The sequence below is a fragment of the Cavia porcellus genome, unplaced genomic scaffold (assembly GCF_034190915.1).
Source record: "Cavia porcellus strain 051 isolate PalLab524CR breed Dunkin Hartley unplaced genomic scaffold, mCavPor4.1 scaffold_11, whole genome shotgun sequence".
Taxonomy (NCBI): domain Eukaryota; kingdom Metazoa; phylum Chordata; class Mammalia; order Rodentia; family Caviidae; genus Cavia; species Cavia porcellus.
In genome coordinates this window covers 24,928,005-24,952,576 of record NW_026947494.1, presented here as the reverse complement: position 1 = coordinate 24,952,576, position 24,572 = coordinate 24,928,005, and the positions used below count along the sequence as shown (strand labels likewise).

General features: G+C 32.1%; 1 long non-coding RNA gene across 1 annotated transcript in view; it reads left to right on the top strand.

Moving 5' to 3' along the window:
- The window catches only part of LOC134478062 (uncharacterized), a 70,216-nt gene extending 45,989 nt beyond the window's left edge, over nt 1-24,227 (top strand). The window contains exons 6-7 of the long non-coding RNA XR_010050416.1: nt 8,041-8,168; nt 18,223-24,227. This is a non-coding gene — a long non-coding RNA (uncharacterized LOC134478062). The remainder of the gene's footprint in view (nt 1-8,040; nt 8,169-18,222) is intronic.
- The last annotated feature ends 345 nt before the right edge of the window (nt 24,228-24,572 follow it).

Genomic DNA, 24,572 nt, shown 5'->3' with positions numbered 1-24,572 from the left:
TTTAACTCACATAAAAAGTCAATGGATTCACATTGTCTCTCATCACATGATTTTCCAATAGGATGAGCACAAAATCACTAATCAAATTAGCACCTACTTACAAGTGATAAAGGGGGAACTATTGATAATTTCTCTATGTGTCAGATATAATCCAATTAATCGTCCCACACAAATCAGTATGTATAGTCATTTTGTAGAAAGTTTTACTTTCAGATCACTAAAATGATATGGAAAAATATACTTTTTATAAAGAATTATATTGGATAATCTTGAAGTTATATGTATCACTTTAATTGGCTATTTTCATCAGGATTATTCACATAACTAACTAAATTATATGACTGAATAGAAAATTTATTCAAACTTTTTCCCAATGAAGTTGAAAGAATAGAGTGCTTGTATTTTTATATATAATACAAAATATCCAAAAGAAATGGAGAAAATATGTTTAATCCTAAAGTAAAAAAAGGAAAAAAAAAAAAACTCAAGGTCAAGAGCAAAGCAAGAGTGCCCAGTCATATACAATAGTGTTTTGGAAATGCAGATGAGAAGCTTCCAATCCTCTGAGCATCCAGATACAACAAAGACATTAATAAAGGGTCAATTCTTTGTTTCTTTTGATAGTGGTTATCCATCTTCTTTTCCCTTCAGAAATCTGAACTGCTCCTTCTTGGGCCTTCAAACTGTTAGGCCATCCAAATTCCTGGCTCTCAGGCCAATGGAATTGAACTGAATCACCCCCTGGCTTTCCTGATTCTCCAGCTTACAGATGCCCTGTTGTAAGACTGATTGTGTCTCACTGTAATTGTAAAATACAATAAGAGATCTTCCCTCATGCATCTGTTTAAATCTCACTGGGTCAATCAAAATATATGATGAATATTTAAATTAAAAAAGCATTGGAGTAAAGAACACAAGAACTTCACTTTCAAATTACAATGGTATCTCTGTTCACTAAAGCTTTTGCTTGTGAACAGTTTGTTTCACAATGAGAAGTGTTTTGTAAAGTTGTGTTTTTATTCATGAACTTCACAGGTGGTGATGAACACTACTGCAGGCATCTTTATGAGATGAACATGAATATGAATAGTTTTCAGAATTAGGTAACAAATTAAGTTCATGAATCAGAGTACGACTGTACTCCTTTTCACTATGAACATATTTATTTTACTGTTCTGGAAGTAACCTTTTGTGAGTATCTTTAAATGGTGTAAGGACAGTAACGTGAGTGCTACCGCTAAGCTACACCCAGTGAAAAGGCAGGCTTATGCGAGAATGGGGTGTATTTTCATTTAACTTATTTGATGGATCTGGCACTTGTGAGACCTCGGGCTGATCTGCAAAATCAAAATGATCATAAGAGATAAACATTTTTCCTTGATTTTGGTCATCAAGACAACCATAAGGAATATAGTTATTATGTGCTGCAAGAAATGAACTGATGAAAATGAAAATGAGAAACAAATATGTCCAGGACAGTGTAAATAAATATATTTATGAAAGAAGATTTCCAGAACTGCTTCAAGAAGTCGCAAGAAGAATGAGATAAGTATGTTTGAAGGGGAAGGAGAAATATTTTAGCTGAGATTAATGGTGATACGTCTTTCACTGTAATAAATTAAAAAAATATTCATCCTATTCTTGCATTTTACCTCATATATGTTATAATTTTCTAATATGTTATATATTTTCTAATCCCAATATTTTATTAAGAGAATAAAAATGTAGCCTAGTTTAATAATTAATACATGTGGACTGTAAATATCAATTTCTGAAACATGCATGAAATGCTTTGTATGAAAATTATGGCAATATAGTGAAAGGATCTGATTGATAGTTTCAACCTAAAGAAAGTAAAAATACTCATAGATTGTTTCTTTCCTGAATCATTTTCTTCAACTTGTGTTGAGTTGCAGAGTTGTGCATAAAACTTCATATCCATAAAGAGTATCTGTGGGCACTAAATTTGACTCAGAATTAAAACCATTATGTGTAGTTCTGCACCTTTTATCAGGCAATGCATAACTGATCCAGTCGTCATATTTCCAATATATCTCTTTGATTCTCTTTTGCTATCATTTTTCTTTCCATATGAAATTAAGCATAGGCATAAAAATGAAGCTACAATATAACATTCCGTCCTTCTATTGACTCTTTTAAATCTCCATACACTGGTTCAGAGCATCTTCATTTCGAGATGATTATTGACTGGTCAAGATGACTTGGGCGTGTGCATGGTGTTCTGTATCTTTAAACCTTGCTTTTCATTCTGGCTAACTTATGAATCATAGAACTGATGAGATCATGCCCCTTCTTTTAAATTTTATAAAACTGTAATGTCTTTAACACAGTTATAAACATAGCTATACAGATGTGTTAGAGCAGATTATGCAGTAGTATTAAGTAAACTTTCCACAATGTACAAAGACTCTGTAACACTAGAAGCTAAATTTCTTGTGACTCAACCATATGGATGCTTTGGTTTTAGAGAATTCCTTGTCCCGTAGTGACTAGGGACTCATGTTGCTTTAAGTATTGTCTCTTCCGCATCTAATTTCCTCCTCACAATCTGCTGTTAGCCTTCAGTAAGGAAAGAAGGAAAGGAGGAAGAAAGTGAAGGATCAAGAAGGAGGAAGCCGGGACGGAGGAACACAAGCAGTGTGACTTTCTAAGTGTAAAAATGATACTTACAGATCTTTATATTCTACAACCTGGAAGTCCATATCTAATGAGCCATAGCCATCTCTAATAAGTCTGGAAAATGAGGTCTGGCTGTTTACTCAGAGAAAGAGAAGAAGGTGGATATTGGTAATCACTTATTTTAAAAACCTTATGTAAAGGGTAAATGATAAGAAGTAAAAAGGCAAATCTTTCTGAAAGGAGAAAGGGAGCAAGAGATGGTTGGAGGGAGAAGACAGAGAGTGAAGGGAAGGAAAAGTGGATCAAAATGTATTGTGTACATATGCAACTTCATACAAGGAGCAGAAATAATATACCCTAAAGATATGCACAAGAGAAGAAGGGAATCGGGAGATGGGTGGGGGAAGAGAAGTGAAAAAGAATGACAAAAGGGATTTAGATGTGTTATATGAATGTACTGTTTCCTCAAAAGAACACAAACAAATGCTAAGGAAAAAAAAAAAAAAAAAGCTTTGCTGTAGTCCGGCTTGCCTTACCACATGTAATGCATTTCCAGACTCTGTTCAGACACCTTCTCTAAATATCATAGGTTTTCTGAAAAGCCCTACATCATTTTTCCTCAGGACCTTTTGAGGTGGTACATTTTACAGATAAAACTGAACTTCTGAACCCATGTCTGTTGGTGTGGACTGAATTGTGTTCCCTCCAAACTCAGTCTCCACTAACTTGAAATGTACTGTGTTTGTAATTAAGATCTTTAAGGAAGTGATTAAAGGTCAATAGGAAGTCTATGATCTAACATGACTGGGGTCTTCATATTATCAGGAAGAGACAGTAGGGCCATTCTCCCAAAGAAAAGACCTCGTGAAAATGCAGGGAGCAGTCAGCTAAGGTACAGAGGGAGGGTCCAGAAGACACCGAACCAGGCAACACCTCGATCTTGGACTTCAGCTTTAGAACTGTGTGAAAATATAATTTTATCTCAGTGTCTCAATCTGTAGTATTATGTTTAAAACTCTAGCAAATTAATATACCCACTTCAACAGCACAGATGACTAAACTTTATGTATGCAAATGAGAGATCACCTTATACATAAACTTTCCCTGCCTGCCTTATGATTGAATTTCATGTGCTCCCATGACCACTTCATCCATTTACATATTTTTTATTTTATTTATAGTTCATACACTTCTTTGTGCTAAATTTGCTTGTTTATAAATTTATAACACCGAGAACAGAAAAACGTACAAGATAGCAGGATACATATACATATTCTGCTATTTTGAAATATATATATTTCAAAAGGAAGAGAATTGAGCACAGATAGATCCAGCTCTGTTATTATAAATACCAAATAGACGTCAGAGCTGGCCCATTAAGATACAAAGAGAATCAAAAAGGTTCAGGTTGATATGTGAATCCTCCTTTTGAATCAGAGTGAAAAGTGGGAGAAGCTCTAAGAACTGGCCTTAAACACCTCATGAGTATTTTCTTCATGGACTGTGTCAGGTGGTATGGGAGGGGATAAGCCAGCCTGACCAAATAAAGGTGACAACCAAACAAAAGGAACCAAAGAAATCAGAATGCAAGCCTTAGACAAGACTGGGAGCTTAATTCAAGACCGCTAGAGAGGATCATTTTTCAAAGTTACCACATCATAAAGTGAGCTGATGGAAAAATGTTGATGAGTAAAGGCTAAATGTTTCCCTCAATTTGAACATGTGAGTGGCTGGCTCATTCGTTAACACAGCACTGGAAGCTGATGCACACATTTTGCAATCTAAGGTTAGAGACCTGGGGAGTGAGATGCTGAGAGCCCTGAATCATGTCTTGAAATCATGTGGTTATGTTTTCTAGAAAGAAATCAATTACCAGAAAGTTACAGATTTATGGGGACTTGTAGCTTAGTTGTTATTCAGGAAGGTTATTTAAGTAAGGCTTGGTAAAAAACAGCAAAACATTCATCCTTCTGGACTTCAAAGTTCCCACAATCTGCTGAGTAAACAAGATCTTTGAAATTTGGCCTGTGAATATTTCCATGCTATCATATACTATAGCTTAGAATACAGATAATATTTTCCTGACTGCACTCTTAGCTGATAAATACATGATATCAAAAGTTATTAGCATATCAGTGTCTAATTGACTGTAATAAAAAGGATAAATCCTAATAACATTCCTATATATCATTCCTGTAGACCTCAATTATTCAGAAGTTTCATAATGCTGCTGCTGCCTAGTAGAGTATAATCCATTAAATATGCAACTGAGCTAAAATATAAAAGTTTCTCAAATGCTTATAGAATGAAATCATGGTGGTATTTTAAAATTTAATGTTGCTTAACCTGCAACCCAATGGATTCCTCTGCCCAGATATAAAGTTTATGGTGTGAAAGCAAAAATCAATCCATAGTGTTTTTTTCTAGAACTGATCACATCAAAAATTTTATCTTTCCTTTTTTTGTTCGGCATTAAATTCTGTTCCAAATATCATGTTTTCCAATTGACAAAGTTTTTAAAATTGAAAAGAAAAAGTGTCACAGGAAATTAGTGAGAATGTTATTTGCATAAATCACTGATACATTGGAAAAACAAAAATAAAATGAGAAATAAATATGTATTTATGTTTTACAAACTATATATAAACATGTCTGTATGCATATTAACACACACACACACACACACACACATATATATATATATATATATATATATATGCAAATACATTTGTATGAGGTATAGTAGTATCATGATTCTAGGACTCAATTTGGAAGAGAAGCAAATCAAACTTCCCCCAAAAGTAGGCACTGAATGTCACCTTTGAATCTGACTCAGTTCACATGCAATTCGGCTTGTAACCAGAATCATGGAAAGAATTAAGTTCATGAATCAAGGTAGCCCTGTATGTACACAGTGATGTGAAAGTAAACTATAGTACAAATAACAAATTTTAAACAAAAAATAAAAGCTAAAACAATACGTAGATAATTTTCCAAAAGCTTTATGAAAAAAATGTCGGTTGGTATTTTAGGTAAAATTCAACAGATACATATTCTAATAAATGTTAGATGACATGATTTTATCATTTTAAAATATGCCACTTTTAAAATATTATGTTAGAGAATTAAAACATAGATTGTTTTAATAACTAATAATTTAAAGTATAGACAGCAGAAAAATGCATATCTATACCTGTATCAGTAAAACTTCATCATTAAACATGACAGAAAAATTAACATCATATTGAATGGGACTTTAAAATGGCCATCAATAATTTGTAATTTTAGTATTAATATTTAAAAGCAGCATATCCAGAATGAATTTAAACTCACAATTTAATGTTTATCATATTAAGTTCATATTCCTTAAATAGCATTCTATGATTTTTAGACTTTTAATATATTTCATACACCTTTTTTCCATTAACTTCTTTATAGATATTGAGAGTTTAGAATACATTCTGAGGAGCTTTAAGATTGTGAATTAGAGTGGATGGATCTCAGGACACACAAAGCTTGGACTTTTCTCTCTTGCTTTTTTTTCCCTCCCTCCCTCTTTCTTTCTTTCTTTCTTTCTTTCTTTCTTTCTTTCTTTCTTTCTTTCTTTCTTTCTTTCTCTCTCTCTCTCTCTCTCTCTCTCTCTCTCTCTCTCTCTCTCTCTCTCTTTTACTTTCTTTCTCTCTTTCTTTCCTCTTTTCTTTCCACCTCTTTATGCAGCCCAGAACTACAGGGCTATTTAGTACTGAGAAAAAATGTGCATAATTATCTGAGAATATTACCTCTCTAAAATATAGTGGAATTTATAACCAGCGACAATATTATAAAATAGTCAAGGGCATGAGTTGTTTATTTTTGTAGGATTCAGTTTGAATTTCAAAAGCATCAATCTTTATTTTCTAATTTGATTTTTTGGAAAAAAATTTTGGAAACAGCAAAAGTAGCAATATCAGTTCACACACACACATACACTTGGACACAACACACCCAGACCTATGCAGTTTTGTTTTTTTGTTTTTTTGTTGCGTGTGAGACAGATTTCATTACTTACCTTTTATAATAAACAGAGCACAGTAAATGGAATAAAGTAGTACCCTATGGGTAAATTATTTTTGCTCATGTACCATGGGAAAGAAGTAACTTCAGTCTATATGGAAGGAAGCAGTCATTTTAAGAGTTCTCCCTTTTTGTAATAGTGGCTGTAATTTTAAAACTATGAAATTGCTAGAAACTTGGAAAAATACGTACTACAAAATATACACACACAGACATATAGATATGTGCATGCACACACACACTCTTTACTATATTAAAAATAATTATTTTAAATAAATGTTCATGTTAAACATTCATTGACTCTTTTAAAGTTGGAAAATATTTAAAATTTAAAATATTGAGTTGACATTATGACAGATAAAATTTAGATTTGCTTCCTATTAAAACCAGACATTTTAAAGGCCAAGTGAAAGATGTATTTTAGAAAAAACTTTACAGAAAATAATAAAAAAATATTTGTAAACTGCAGCACTACTACAAGCTCTCTGAAATATATGGTGAGTATTGAAATTAAAGATTACTATAGTAAAACAACACATTGTTATTAATCGCTCTTCAAATAGTCCCCCTTTCTTCAAACAAACTCATCGCACCATTCTTACCACTCCATAAGGCAATTCTGGAAATACACTTCGGTGAGTCTTTAGGAGTTATTGCTGCTGGGCACCATTAAATTCTTCAGCCAGGCTCAGAAATCACTTAGAATTTACCCCTATGCACCTTACCCCAATGATTCAAAACAGTGCAGCAGCCAGGACAGTGTGAACAGAGACATCCAGGAAAGAGGACTCCCAGAGCTGCTGCAGACGGGGGCAAGGGTGACGGGAAATATTTGTTCAAAGGGAAATGTTTGACCTGAGAGAGATTATTGGTGAGGCACTTTGACTGTAATTTGTAAAATACACTTAAACAATCTGTATTTTACAATGCTCCTAGTATTTCATATCTTCCTTCTTCTTTTTCCCAATTAGTATTCCTCAAAGTGCATTTAAACCACTTATATTTATATTAAAACTTAAATGTTATTTGAAAAGGATAAATGTGGAAAATTCATAAATAGTTCATACAATTTTATTGGTTTTTAAATACACTTTAAAAACTTTATTGATTGTAGATTTATAAAAAATTTATAAGATAATCCAGAAAGCTAGTATATAACCCATGCTCTCTTTCTTCTACTGTAATTCTTTCAGATTGTTTTGGAATGCTTGTCACAAATAATAAACAAATAATGATTTATAATTAATGAATAGATTGCGTGATTTGTCAGCTTCTTGAGCTTATATGATATAATTTTTTTTTCTTTCAGAAACTATATCACATTAATTCATCATGTCTCCTTTTTAGGTTTCTCTTGATTGGGACAGTTCTTCAGAATTTTGCTGCTCTTGACGACCTCGAAATTTTTGAGAAGGATTATTGTTCAGATTTTTTTAGAATTTTCTTTAATTGAGATATGTGTGGAAATTTTTATTGTAAGTGGATATTAGTTTTTTTTCTTTTTTATCAAATGCTTTCTTAGTCTAAATGGCTTAGATCCTGCAAGCTTGATTTTCCTCCTTTTACTTATTGAGATGCTACATTGATGGATGGAATGTGAACATTTAAACATATTCATAATTTCACATTTACATAATTCAAATGAGTCTCATTCCATCTTATATAATTAATTTTGCACACTGTTGGATGTGTTAGGAATTTTCCATTTATTTTCTGAGAGATACTGAATAATACTTGTCATTATTAGAAACCTTTTTTCTTGTTTTGTTTTTGGGCAATAATAGGCCCCCCCCCCCGAATGTGTATGGATTAATTGCTCTGCTTTTATTTCCTTGAAGGGATCATGTAAATTAAAAACCAATTTTTCCATGAAAAATCATGAAATTTATTAGTAACAAACCCTGAAATTATGCTTTGTCTTGGGAAGAATTCCAATTATAAAATTTCTTTCTGGGTACAGGTCTATTAATGTTATGTAACTTTCCTTTTATGGCCTTTGGAAAGTGTGTCGTTCATTACATATGTATTTTCAAATTTATATTCATGGCGATGTGTATAATTGTCCCTTATTATTTTAATGTACTTGTAGCCGTAGTGAAGATCTACTTTTCATGTTCAATATTTGTAATTTATATCTTTATTTTTTCTTGATTAGTTAGAGGTTTGTCAATTTTATTCATATTAAGAACATAATTTCTGCTCATTATCTGTATTTTTTTAGTTTAGTTTAGTTTTATATTGTTTACTGTTTTATTTTCTTTCTTGCTTTAAGATTAATTCATTGTTTCTCAACATTTGTAACACACTGCTTAGAAGATTGATTTTATGTATTTCTTCCTTTCTGTTATGTACATGCATGAAAGCTATTATACTACATAAGAGCAAAACACATCTTAAAATCAGTGCTGTTCTATTGCATTTTTATTCAGAACAAGCACGTGGTGTTTAAGCTAGATCTGCTACTTGAACAGATAAGAAACTGTTTCTGAACCAGTGATATCATATACTAAGGTAGTGTGACTAATGTCCATATTTTCATATTTCCTTATACGGCAAATGTGATTTTTGCAAATTAATTTAAATTAATGATTGACTTTGGGAGATTATTTTGGTTTTGACTTTCCTAATGCAATCCCAGAAGTCATTTTAAGAGTCAAGCAGGAAAAGAGTTTCTAAGCAGAGTTTTGAACTATGTGTTGTAAAAATAAAGTGACAAGAAGCCAAAGAATACAGACATTTTTTAATACTTGCAAATGAAAGGAAATGCATTCTGCTCTTTAACCTGCTGATGAAACAGTCCTGTTGGAACTTTGGCTTTAGACCAGTGAAACTGATTTCAGACTTCAGTACCAAAGAGCCGGAACAAAAGTAAATTCGCTATATTGGCAGCAGGAAAATAATGCATGAATTTTTAAAAAGCCCAATGTGATAAAGGAGGTCTCATATTTCCTGAGCCCCAGGGAATATTTTCCTAGTAAAATTTGTAGTCAGTGGGTCAGAGCTTGAGTCTGTAAAGTCAGATAAAGAATACATGCATTTCCAGAAATTTTTCAAACAGGACCTGACGTGAACTCTAGTATTAAGATATAATAGTCAACAAACTCTGTGTTCTTTGCCTGTTTTCTATTATACTTAAATGACCGCCCATTAACACACACACACACACACACACACACACACACACACACACACACACACACAGAGGCAATGATTTTTCTTCTGAATCCTCTGTGTGGGGGGTCTAAGAATTTAACACAGGCACTATGATGCCTTTTCATCAGCTCATTTACTTTGCACAACATGAAAACTTGTCAGCTATAAATAGGAATATTGGAAATGAGGAAGATAGCCAAGTATTTTTATCTACTTGATTAATAAGCAATGTCATGAGCAATGTTAGTTCTTTTTGGTGTAAGCTAAACTGTCTTTCTTGGAACGTTGTTTCTCCTATTTTGATAGTATACACGTACATACACACACATACACAAACACACACACAATGAAGTTTTGCATGCTTTGCAAGCAACAGATTTGCAAAACAAAAGAAGAGCAAAGATTTAAATTTACTTCTCAGCTAATCTTCATTTCTTATATGAATGACGAAAAGCCTTGAGAGTCTCATGTACCTGAAATGGCTTTAACAAAGTGATAACAGATGTATACAATGTCTGTGAAAGCCACGGATTGTAATTATATGACTTCTACTCATTTGCTGTGCTCATATTATGAACATAATTCTAGTTTACTGCATACACATTGTACTTTAATACAAAAACACCCAAGATGAAATCTGCAAGTCAACACATCAAATCTGGAATGCTGTGATTTTAATTACAATCAGGGATTCTTTAGAATATAACAGTGCATCCTTGGAAAGAAATGAAACTTGGGCAAGTGTATGGCAGAGTGGCACACCTGAAAAGTCATACTCTCTTCTTTCATACCCCACAGGAAGCACAGTACCTTAAGTATAAACAAATTGTCTCTGGAGAAGGAAATTTATATTGAAAAGAAATACTTGCAATAACAAATAGCGATTGTTTTAAGAAACAATATTAGAAATTATATTTCCACATTAAATTTCAATAAGATCTCATTTTGAGAAAAAAGTTTTTATCCCATCAAGATGAAGTTGAATACAAACACAAATATATATTGAAACTAAAATTTATTGAAAAATTAAATATGGATTGAAAAACACTAGTGTTTTGAAGTAATATATTATTTGACAAATTGACTGGCTCTTTAAATGAATATCATTACGGATATTTTGCCTTTGTTATTAAATACCATAGATTTTTACTGAATGCATGGTCTCTGTTATTTCTGACGGATATATTTCTATCTTGTAACATTTTTGTAATTTCTTGTCATTTCATTTACATGGTTATAAATTTCCATGTCTAATTTTTAAATCGCTTCATGTCCATTGAATGTGTTTTGCTTTTCTTTTACCTGAAATGCATTTATTTTTACGTAGTTTGATCATAGGTCATTATGTACTAGATTTAGTTGTTTGCATATTTGTGTGTGTTCCTACACACTGTGAAATAAGTTAGCTATAGATAGAACTGTAAATTCATCACCATTTTATTTATGTGTACTAACATGATCTAGTTGCTTGGAAAATTGAACATGTGACTTTTTTATGAATTCTATTTTCTAGCTTTAGAATAGGAAAGTCTCAACAGCATCGCTATAGTTAAACCTGAATTTTGTTTGCCCTGCTTACCAAGAGAATTTTGTGTTCGTTTGTTTAATTTGAAGAATTGTGCTTATCCGCAGTTCTACTTACTCCCAGAAAATGTTCATTTTAAATGTTAGGGCTGCTACTTCCTTCCTTCCTCAGGATTCTGCAATTTAGATGACCGTTCAATCTCATCCTTTGTGCTCCAATTTTCTTAGTACTCTTCTTACATACACAGATATAATTAGAAATTAGTGTAGAATTCTGCTATAGTCTAGCAATTTGTTTATCTCTCCATCAAAACTGTTTAGTAGACAATTTATTCTGTTTTCAACAGTACCTCTGTATATGAACTTAACTTGCTCCATGTTTCTGGGGAAGATGTCCATGAAGTAGGGCCATCCCTGCATGCAGAGTTTGGGAAGGGAAGCAAAATTTTCCTGAATGTGTCTGTGGGAGAATCGAATTGTTTCCTGAACAGAAACGTTCATGAACGAACGTATTATTATATTTTATTTCTTATTTAAAATTGATTTTTAAATTTTTAACGTGTTACTAAAAACAAATGTTTTATATATAATAATTACTTTCATATTGGATCATTGTAATATATATATATATATATATATGTCATATCTTCAGTTTTATTCATAAAACTAAGATGTATTATGAGTTAGAAGAAAGCAAATTAAACTTTAAGTAAGTCAATTTTGTATAGAGAAGTTTTTCCTAACTTTGTGTTTAATATAAGAATCACATCAGTTTTAAATACTTCAAAATTTATAGCTCTCTCCTACAAATATTCTGATTTAAATAATCTAAGCTGGAACCTGGGCACTGTTGCATGCATAGCACTCCAGTGGATTTGAATGTGCAGATGAGATTTGAAAAAGTAGGGAAGTGGAGAGAAACATCAAAAACATGCTTGGCTTTACTAATTATTGCTTAAAATTGTGGAGCATCTCGCAAGTAGGATGTAGCCAGTCTGTGAAATGGAGCATATCAAAACCTATCTAATGATTCTGGTAAGAAATGAAGTTTCATTTGTTTAAAGCATTTCACAAATTGCTATGCACCCCAAATGAGTTATTGTTCTAATATTGTTCTTGCTTCCTTTATTATAAAATCTCAGTGTTGTACCCATTATCTAATCATAAAGCAACAAAATACATCAGCCACAATATTGTCAAGACAAACTACTGATATAAGGTGAATTTTGACTGTGAAAGGCATTTCTCCACACATTTTCAATATTTCAATTAGATATTAAGTATTCCAGATGCCCTTGTTATGGCCACATTTCTGAAAACCTTCCCTTGTGAGTTTTATAGCAAATAAAATTTGTTTTCCACACTTGCAAGTTTCTATATGTAAAATATAATATTCTGAAATCAAGTGTATTCAGTCACATCCTAAGGGAATGTGCGAATTATTCTCAAATTTATTTCTTATGAATATCCGGGACTAATTTTAAATGTTTGTGATAAATGTCAATGTGGATTTATTATTGTATACACAATTCTGTTTGTCAGTGATTGACATCTACAGAGCACTAAAGAAAATTATGAAGTGATGCTATCACTTTAATGAACCTTAGGAGTCACTTAGAGTGAGTGCTCCCTTTATATTACACAACCAATTCGCTATTCTGTTTTAACATTTCCATTACATTCTTTTAATTAGTCTAAAGATAATTAATATACAAATTTTCAAAAGATGAAAAACAAACAAGTTTTAAATACATAAATGCAGTGCTAAAATCATTCTTGTGTCTTGGTTCATTGAAGAATTTGTTTTTAATTTTTGAGTAAAAATAGGCTTTTTAACCATGAGACAAACTATTCAAATATATATGTGTGTTATGTTCAATTAATTGCAGAGTTCATTTTACTGTCTTGCTAAATTTCAGGTTAGGTGATATAGTACTTCAAATGCTTAGAAAATCACTGTTATAATTAAGTCCAGAAAGTTACTTTATTTGCATATAATACTTCAGCCATCTAGAAAACCAATATTATAATGAATGGAAGTTATTTATTTGAAAAAAATTGTGAATATCAAGTATTTGTGCCACGTTTTTTGTTAGAAAAAAGGTGTATCATATGTTCCTGAGAACTCAACTAAACCATACTTCCTGTGATTTCATCTCTACTTGTATCCAGCTATTCGAGTTTTGAGAACCACTGACATTTTCTGCTTCAAATTTGTCTCCAAACTGTAGTAACTGGAAGATAGGAAATATAGCTCTACGACTGAGTGACATAAGACTGCTACTCACAGCAAATGTTACCAGTTTCTCTTCCTCATCCCAGTTTTTGATGTACTGACTGCTGGCCGGTAGATTCTGTGATAGCTCAGACTCCAGAATAAAATCCAAGGAAGCAAGAAATTAAAATTTAGGAAGCAAAGGCTTTATTTTAGGCCAGGCCTGGCAACGCAGTCTCCAGGAGCCAATATGGAAGACTTTGCGCCTAATAGCTAAAGGGCAGGGCTTTTATCTTGTAAAACCACAAACAGCTGCTGGTCTCACAATGCAAGGAGAGGGGCTGGGTTTGTGGCGCACTACAGAATAGGAAAACGGTGATTACATTTCTTGGGAAGAGCAAGGTTCAGGTAAAGGTTGGCTAACAAGCAAGTTTAGATTAGGCAAACATCCTCTGGGGGAAAGCACATCCTGCAAACAAGCAAGTTACTCTTCAAACAAGTTTAGATTAGGAAGATATCCTGTAATTTCCTGGTAGTTAAACATTTCTTAAGGAAGAGCACATTTTATTACTAATGGGCGGAAGAGTGCTGGCAGGGTTACAAGAGACTGAAACTTAAGGTTTTTATGGGAAATGGAAACTTACCTAGTCTAAAGGTGGGGGGGGGTGTGGCAATACAGAACAAGAAAGAGGTGCAATGGTTAGAACGAGGCTATAACAGATTCAAGGAAGAACACGTGTTAATGTTAAAACATCTCTCTCTCTCTCTCTCTCTCTCTCTCTCTCTCTCTCTCTGTGTTATGTTTTTTAGAAAAGCATTTTTCTTGGACTACAGCCTTATGTTTTCCTTCACAAACCAAAGAAAACTCTTTTTACATTCTGATGACTTACTGAGCTAAACATGAAAGTGTTCCATTGAATACGTGAAGTAGATTACACCATGGGTTTATCAGAAATGGGGATTTGATTTGTTCACATGAGCAGTTCGTGGAGGAGTGTTGCAGGGTCTTGCAGTCATTGTTTTGCTTTGCTTTATAAAACATGCTGATCATAACACTTTAGATAAGAACATGAATCATGTTTGATTAAATTGCTGAAAAGCAAATGGATATGACAACAAATACATGAACATTTTGTGAACAAGATGCTCCCTGTGTTAAGCTATTTTCTATGTAAATTATTTTTCCTTGGCAGTATGGTTTTGCTCAGTGTTAAATTACAACTGTGACAAAATTTTATAGTTTGCAAGAGACCTTGAAAACATTGTTTCTAACAGTAAAGAAAACAGAAGAGAGACAATATATAATCTAATATATAAATAATGTTAGCTAATAAGAGACTCAAGGTTAGTACTTAAAGCCCCTCATATTCTGTTTAGCTTCCTACTTACTTAAACTTTAAACTCCCATTCATGAAGTCTCTTTTAGAGACATACATGGAAATTCTTGTTTTGTAACATCTGAATTTTTACATTAAATACATTTGATTGTTGCTATTGTAAAGAGCATATATGATAATAAAATAGCAAATGATTTTTTTCTAGCATCTATTAATATTTGGCTTTAAACAAATATGTATTATCTTATTTACCTTTTAAAAGATAACCTTGTGGTCCTTTGTATAAATGGCATATTTTTAATGCATCAATAAGGTATTATTTAATGTATGTGCTGCAGCTGTCAAATATATGCAAATCATTTTAGTGCAGTGATATGGAAATCTTTCCATGAAATCTTGTTAAAAATATCTCTGAAAATTCACCTTCATATTCATTCAAAAGAGTGGATGAACAGCATATTCCTCATGTAATTGGAGAACAAAATCAATAAGGCTCTCTTATGATCTGTCTTCCATGCTTTTTGGTTATTATTAGCACAGTAAATGTGAAATGAAACTATTTCTATGCTTTAATTTTCTCCATTTCATTTCAATACTTTTGTTCTTTTAGAAAATAAACACAAATGACCTGAATTTTCCACACAGATTCATTACTTCAAAAATCACCCAGAGGCTAGTCTATCCATTTTTCCCTATGCATCATCCATTTTAAAAGATATTTTAAAGATAGGATTGTGAAATTAACATCGTGTTTCATAGGGCAATGAATTTCAGAGAAAGAAGTTCTTGACTTGAAGTTATGCAGGGAAGGAACAACACAAGGTCTGAACGTAGCAAGTTTTTCTCTGCCACACCCTTCCACTTAATACTTTGCCACCTGGGTACATTTCCTAAAGCCAAATCTTTGATATATTAGTAAATATATTATTATTTAATAATGTGGTTAAAATATTTGTTGTTTCAAATGGAAGATCTATTATTTTCTTAGAATACGTTCAAGAATAGACCTTAGTGATATCAGATTCACTCACTGTTATTAAAATTTAGTAATTGTATGGACAAAGCTGCATGTAAGTTGCAATCGCTCTGTCCTCCATCTTGAACTGGTTCCTTTAATCATTTTGAAGCAAAGCCAAGCCTCTTCTCTCTGGAGCTAAATTGCTCCTAGAATCAAAAGACCAGTAGAGGGTGTAAGTGGGTTAGAACAAGTGAGCAGGAGAGATACTGTACATTTTAAGGTAAACCTAATTAACTATTGCACACATGCAAACAGTGAAAGATATACGGTAGTTGGTAATAAATTAAACTCTTTGAAATGTTTAGAATTGTAATTGCAAGCACATAGCCAAAATAAAATTCCAATTTTAGACTTTTGGGAAGAATTTAAACATCCATAGAAGAATCTTTGGAAATATTTTGATTCTATGTCTCCATGAAGCAAAAAGTACTCTTAAGTTTGCTAATGGCAAACTAACTCAATGAAGCAATTAATTTTGTGGAGCAGGATATAAAATTGTTTGGGAGGGTATCAAAATAATCTTTCAGCTGGGCACAACACCCTGCATCTATTTTCCTAACTCAGGAAGCAGAAGTAGATGGATCTCTTGATTCAAGAGCTTAAAGATGAGCCTATGCCACATAACAACGCATGAGAGAGACAGAGAGAGACAGAGACAGGGAGACAGAGACAGACAGACAGACACAGACACAGAGACGGAAATATTGTGTTAATGGACTTTTTGCTCAGTTATGGTTTTTTCATTCTAGTGTTAGTCAAAAATATAAGGCATAGTCTTATGAATACGTATCTGCAAAAATTTGTGGTAAAATAATGTTCAGTTTCCTTTCATGCCTATGCCACACACAATCCTCAATTTAATATATGTAACTTCAGTTTACTTAATGTTTATAAGATCTTTGAGAAATTTATGAAACCTTTGTCAAACATTTGATTCTTTAAATTAGTGTATTATTTCTGTAGATTAAGATGAAATAAATTTATTGATCCAAGGCAGGAAATACAATTTTAAGGTTCTGGTTCAAATTTGCATTTGGAAAGTCAAAATGAGCTTTCTTTTATATTCTGCTAGTTAGAAGGAAGAAAGTGTAATTAAGTGTAGGATATAGAAACAGAATTTGGTACTATCATCTAATTAGTATTCTCAGCCTCCGTACCTTTAAGTTTAAAAAATGTAAAGACCTTTCTAGTACTGCCTTCTCTGTTTATCTGAAGGTTATATTCAAATTCCTAGCTTCCCAAAAGTCAAATACACATCAAAATCTCAGAAGCATAGCTCATCCGTCACCACAGTTTTTATCTTCAACAAAAGTGTGCATTTTTTCATAATAAGATATTCATGAGATCTGCTAAATTTCATTTACTAAGTTCTAGATTGCATCAAAATCTAGGGATAGATTTGAGTCATACAGATGACTGCATCAAAGAGAGAATGATTTGAAACCAAACATATTATAGTATTCAGTGGTTCATGTTTTAAATGGAGAGAGGAATGACACATCTATAATTTAATTCAATGAGCTTTTAAGTAATGGCACACACTGCTATTTATGGTTCAAGCAATCCGGCTACAGAATTCTCATTTGACGGGGTTTGGGATGCCATCCCATTTGTGATTGATTTAACTTTAACAACAGATGGACCCCTCAGAAGAAAGGAAAACAGTGAGGGCACTGGAAATGTTACCCGTGGAAAAAAATGTGTCAAAAAGCTTTCAAGTAAATTAAATTTATCAAATTTGAGACTTTTATTGTTTTGTGTTTACCAAAGCTGTTTCATGTGAGGTTTCCAATTTTCATCTCATTGGTTTTCCAAAATATTTTTAAAGAATCTTAGTGCCCAGTTTTTGAAAGATTTTGCTTTTTCAAACTACTTGGTTACAATATTCACATAGAGAATTGTGATAACTTCGATGTGATAAATTATGTATTAGAATAATAGATCAATCAGTCAGAGGAACTGTGGAAGAGAAACGTACTACTTTTGGCAAAGTAAGGTCTGCAGTGTTTACATTTATCACTGAAATGTAGGGACTTCGACGTGGACTTTGAAAGGCATTTATTAATCATGATTTCATTAAAATTTTTGGCAAACTAATGACTTTTTCTTTGTCACAAATACTATTGATGATGTACTGCTAGTGTCCAAAAATACTAATCTTCACTCCACTGCTTAACGTTCAGTGTGATTGTTAAATAAGAGCTTGCATGAGATATCAACCTTTAGGTTATTAGAAAGGTCCAAGGGTTGGAACTAATCATGTTGCATATTTGCTTCCGCAGGATGATGTGTCTTTGTCAAGACTACATCTGTCAATTACTACACCTGGAATTCACTTACTATACCTCAGCTGCTGAAGAATGAGAGTTCTACGCTGGCAAAATAAATGGCTTTACTGGAAGTGGAGTGGAATGATTAATGGTTCAAAGTATTAGTGATTTGAGTGATTATGAAAACTTTGGATCTGAGTGAACTACTCAGAAAATTTAAATGTGTTTATCGCTAAGACTGCTTTTTAGTCTATAAACATACACACTTCTGGGGACATTAACCTTAAGGAAGTCAGGTTATAAAGAAAGAAACTTAAAATGCTAAGGGTTCCAGAACCTCGAGATATATACAAGTAACACAGGAAAAATTTGTTTTTGTAGTATACATACACATGCACACACACACTCACACACACACACACACACACACACGCACTAGTAAACTCTATAGAAATAATAACACATAAGAAAGATCCAAACTTGAATGATTTACTTTCTGTTGTTCGAAAAATTACTTAATTTTTTTCTTAAATCCATTTCTGGGTTGAATGTTAAGACTAATTTTTTTAAAATTTCTGTAAAATTAATATTGTGTTTATTTGATCAGAATTAATTTTGAAATGGATATATTAATTTTCTATTTGAGAATTAAGTGTTGTGTGTTTACTAGTTACAGTCACACAGGTTAAGTATGATTTTATAGTTTCATATTGTCAAGTTGAACTCTCAACCTAAGGTTGGTTATTTTTGGTTTTGTGATCAAATATAAATTAAATTTATGTTTCCAACACCATTATTTTTGGTAAAGAAATGTGCTAAATATGGCTAAATTTCCCACATTTCATTATTTGAGAAAGAAAGGGAGGACGTTGCAAGAACCATATTCTCTTTCTGAACGCTGATTTTGTCTTAACTTTTTAGTGTTGCCTTACATAAAATGAAATGATTAGATAAATTGTTTTCAATATTACTTATTAATCATAGATTTAAATATAAAAAATTTTGAAATTGGAGGTTCTGAAATTAATATTTTCATATTCATTTAATGAATTTTATTTCTAAAGTAATTACATATATAATAACAAATAAATTATTTTAAAAACAGAAAAGAGAAATACAAACTAATAAGAAAGGAAAACTGAAAAATATAATAATCCTAAGCAGTAATAAACTTAGGTCTGGTAATGTAGATAGAAGAGATTTCTAGAGCATAATTGATCAAAACAGTATTATTTATCAAAAGAAAGTGATTAATGAATAAGAAGTGAAAATAACTTTTTCCTAGGAAATGTGTATCATTTTCAAGGTTGCTCAACTAAACAAATTGTTATCTGGGGAGAGTTTACTACTGCCAAGTTCAGGCCACATCAATTTCTGTCTTTTTAATTGATTTCAAAAGTCCATAAGGGAAAAAGACTACATGTTTCCTTTTTTTTCCTAGACTTCTCTTCCTTTACCCAAGAATCTGAAGCACAACAAATAAAAATATTGTTTAAATTTTATTAATTGAAAGTCAACCAAGACTACAAATGTATCTCCAAGACACAACTGTATAATTTAAGGAAAATTAAATAGTAACACCTGTCCTTTGTTAATACTGAAATAATATGGTTCTAGCTTCCTAATGCAGAGTTGCATACATAAGGAGGTATTAATGTCTGAGAAGATAAACTGGAGATATACCTAATAAACCAAACAAAATTTTTTTTTTTTTTTTGTCTTTTTCCTTTTTATCCGTACTGGGGATCGAACTCACGACTGCCTGCTTGCAAGGCAGGTGCTTATGCCACAGAGCTAAATCTCCAGCCCCAAACCAAACAAAATTTAAGAGTACTTAAGAAAAACCTAAAATCTTTAAGAATTAAATATCAACTCAGAGTTGTATTTGTTAAGATGCAAACATCACTTTAAAAAATAAACATAAAATTATTGAATGAGTCAGAGAAAGATATGTTTTTCACTTTAAAAATATGTATCATCCTGACCCATAGCTCTAATTTCTTTATTTAATTCATATATGGTTTGTAGTAAGTCATTCAGAAATTGCTAAGGTTAAAAAATAGCAAGGGAAGATGAGGGCAAGATTTGATGCATTTTTTTTACTTGTCAAATTGTATAATTTATTGTGATATTTTCAAATAAGAGTATAAGTGTTACTTTATTATGAGTAAACTAATTTCAAACTGTTTTTGAAAATTTCCCCCATTTACCTGTGAATACTGACCTAGGGAAGATAATCAATTTTAAAAATTCTGTTTATAAACATAACCTGCATGCTTAAAGCATACCTTATTCTATAAAATTAATCATTTAATTACGATACAAATCTGTTTGTATCACATAATATTTACTTAAGTGGTAAAATAAATATAAAATTAACTTTACCAGATTAGTTTATATAGAGCTTCTTAATCAAAACACATTTACTCTGAACCTAAACTACAGATCAATAAACTACAAGTTATTTGGAAGAATGTGCTTCTTTTCCTAAGGCAATAAATGCACTTTATCTTATCTTCAAGAAGCCCACATATTAGCTGTTTTTGGCTCACGTCCCTGAAGTATCCTCCTTAGCTTATGTTCCATTTGCTTGGTTTGCCTAAATCTTGAAAATTTTCCTTCTCAACACAGGAGCTATTTTTAAAACTCCCCATAGGATTTTTGGGAGAGGGAAAATCATTTATCTACTTTTCTGTCTGTGGTTTCTGTCGGTGAGAAAGGAGCCTGTTACAGAATCTTCCACTGAAAACACGCTCATGTACTTACAATGGTGTATGGTGACTAGAAGGGTAAGATGAGCCCCATCACGCCCAAGAAGCTCCAGCCATGAGTGAGGCCTGGCACTGCATAACAAGGCTAATCGCACACTGCAGAATTCGAGTTGGACCCATTACTTTCTTCCTTAGAGCTAAAGCTGCCTCAGAAATTGAAGAGTAATCTTTTTCATTTTAAAGCTAAAGGAATTGAGGTGGGCATGGTGGGTTGCACCTATATTCCCAGCAAACCAGAGGCAGAGGCAGAAGGATTGCCAAGAGATTGGGGCCAGCCTGGGCTACACAGTGAGATTTAGGTCAACCTTAACTACATTTGAGACCCTGTCTCAAACAAACAAACGAACTCCCAAAAATAGATAAGAAAACTGATGCCAAGATAATATGTGTGTCATATGCCTGTTGATATAGTAGTTTATGAAAATGCTTTATACAAGTTAGATTCCTTTGAATTTAATTTTATCTGTTCAATTATTTAAAGTTAAAAAGCATTTATTGAGCCAGCATCTTATTTAGAGTTTTAATTCTCATATTGAAAATATGGCTATGAATTGCCAAAAACTCTATCCCTGTCCTCATAGATGTTATACTATGGGAATTACACTGATAATTACTTGTATAACAGCTCTTACACAGCACTCTCAAAAAATAAATAGTTGTATTTTAGAGTTGTGCCTCAACCAGATGGTACATTAAATCACCAACAGTCAGAAATTCATGAGCCATTTTCTTTGTCCCTTAGGTTAGTAAAAAAAAAAAAAAAAAAAAATCTTATGATAAAATCATGCTATTATATTCCAAGTTTTAAATTCTAAAATCTTGTTTCTTAAAGAAGTATAGTATTGTCCTATAGTCAACCAGTTATTAAAACCAGCATTTTATTAGTAAAAGCTTTGAACTTCATTGGAGTTTTATGTCCAGATTGAGTATTTGACTTCTTTAGAAAACAGAATGACAACGGGTGTCGAATAATGTCTTTGGAGAATGTTACATTTACAAATGAGAAATAAAAATGCAAATTATAAGCATGCCTCAATTTTTACTTCACAAATTACGGTGGTGGACATAAATTCCCCAGTCTTTAGGCACATTTGGTCACTGTGAATCAAATGAAGAATCAAGATATCCTGAGCAACACTTTCATTTAGGAGATCTTGTCCATAAACTGTTCAAATTATGTAGAAAGAATGATCTCAGAGTTGAAAGCAATAATTTTGTAGTTAATTACTTTAATGTTTAACTTAATTTTCTGTTTTCTTTCTCTCTACAGATAATTGCATGAGTTGGTCTCCTGCTTACCCCCACTTTTTTGCCATTCCAAACATATGGAAACAAAGCAGATTCATAGCTCTAAGAATGCACTGATTATAGACATAGAGGCAACAGAAGCCTGAATTAGCTTCCTTCTTACCATTGAAACTATATGAGCCAGATGTTATGACCTCAGTTTAAATGATGTGGGTGGCTTCATTTGTTCAGGCTTTGTGTGTTTGCTTAGACCATGAAATCATAGTATTACAGATACTCCAAAGGAAGGCATAGTTAAATCTTTACAGCATGAAGTTTAGATGATAATATGAGTTTATGGTTGAGTCAGTGTCAAAGAATAATGTTATTATCAGAGAGAAAAATAGACATACTCATTATCAGAATCACTGATGCTGGTAGAAAAGAGAGTGGAAAAAACACAAATATGTTTGTATCTCTGGTTGATTTCCTGTTGATGGGCTTAGTACATGGGAACAAAATATTCATTTTACAAATATATTAGACATTGTTGGTGTTTCACCAAAAGTAACCATACAGAAGAAAATTGAAAAATGTACTTCAGAGAGAATGATTTATTTCTTGTGATACAGTTAATTCTGAGGAATACTTGATGTAAAGTTATTTTAATGTTTTTAAATGATAACAGAAGACTGTGTCTTACAAATCGTAAGCATGATTCTATACCAGTGATATATTACTTTCTTTAACTGTCTTTAAACTTACTTGGCTGTAATGTCAGGAAGTGTGAACAATGATTTTTTTCAGGCTAGATTATGCACAATGTTTTTTTTTTTTTAATGTGAATCCATGCACAATATTTTGATTTACTGGTTTATCCTGTTTGGTAATATTATCTCAACTGTAAATATTAGATGTATTCTACCAGATGGTAGCTGACACTAATATTTGGAATAATTATTTATAATAAAGCTAAATAATACTAAAAAAGGAAATAATGAAAATCATATTTTAAATGTATATAAATTTTTGGTAATTAAGATGAAACAATGAAATATAACAATCATAGTAGAAACTAGAAAATATTGTAATTAAAACAATTATGTATGCTCAGAATTCTAAGTGATAGGCTATGGGGTTTAAATACTAATTTCTAATTTCTGCCTCTGATATTTTTAAATCCCTTCACCAATATTTTCTATTCTTATTTTGAATGACTTATTTTCTATCCCTAATCCTTTTGCTAATCCAGGTTATTAAGGTCCACATCACTGAGTTTTTGGCAACCATATCCTCCAGTTCAGAACCATATTAATATATGGATAAAATTCTACTTCTCTAAGCAATCATGTTATAACTATCACATTTTCAGTTTTATTTTGCAAGCAAGATTATTTGATTTCCAACATCATTTTTGTAACATGTTATTAATAGTTCTTGTGGATGTATGTCACAATGCATGTTAATAACTCTTAAAAAGCCTCAAGAATCTCAGTAAACTAAATGTAATTCTTGCTAATATCCTATATACTGCAAGCTATATGACTCTCCTGAGATTTGTCCCATTTTAGTCATTAAAGGTGAATTTTATTACTCTTCTCTCACTCAGAACACATTTACTAGTTCCCAAAAGCTCCAGGGTCCAATGCTGAGTGTTCTCATTCATATGTAGAACCAATAAAGTTCATTTTGTAAGTGCATAGAGAAGTACTCACTAAAAGAAACAGTAGGGATCAGCGAATATAAATTATATCTATATAGTTAATATTAAACCATAGTTTTTATACAAGAATAAATATATTTTAATGGTATACAGCAGAAAGTTGACTATAGTTTACTGAATATTTTATAACAAATGGCTAGGAATTCAAAAGTTACCATCACAAATAAGTGATTACATGCATAAAAATATAGAAATCCTATATTGTGATACAGTCATTACCAACTGTATATATGCAACATCAACTCATTATGCTGTACTCCATAAATATTTGTAATTATTTTACCAATTAAAAATAAAAGAAAATTTTTTTCTGGGAATTGAACTCATGACCTAGTACTTGCCAGGCAGGTGCTTGTACCACTAAGCTAAATTCTCTGCCCCTCAAAAAAATTTCTTTAAAAAAGTTTCACCATCCAGCTCCCATGAAGATCGGACTCAGAACCATTGGTTAATCCATAGATTTTTTCAATATGTCTATATTTTCCATTTTCAGAAAAGAGACTTAGGAATGACCATAGACATATCATTGCATACACACACACACACACACACACACACACACACACACACACACATATATGCAGACCACCGAAATGCATAGAGATAGAATAAATAAATCAAAACAGGAATAACATATTCTT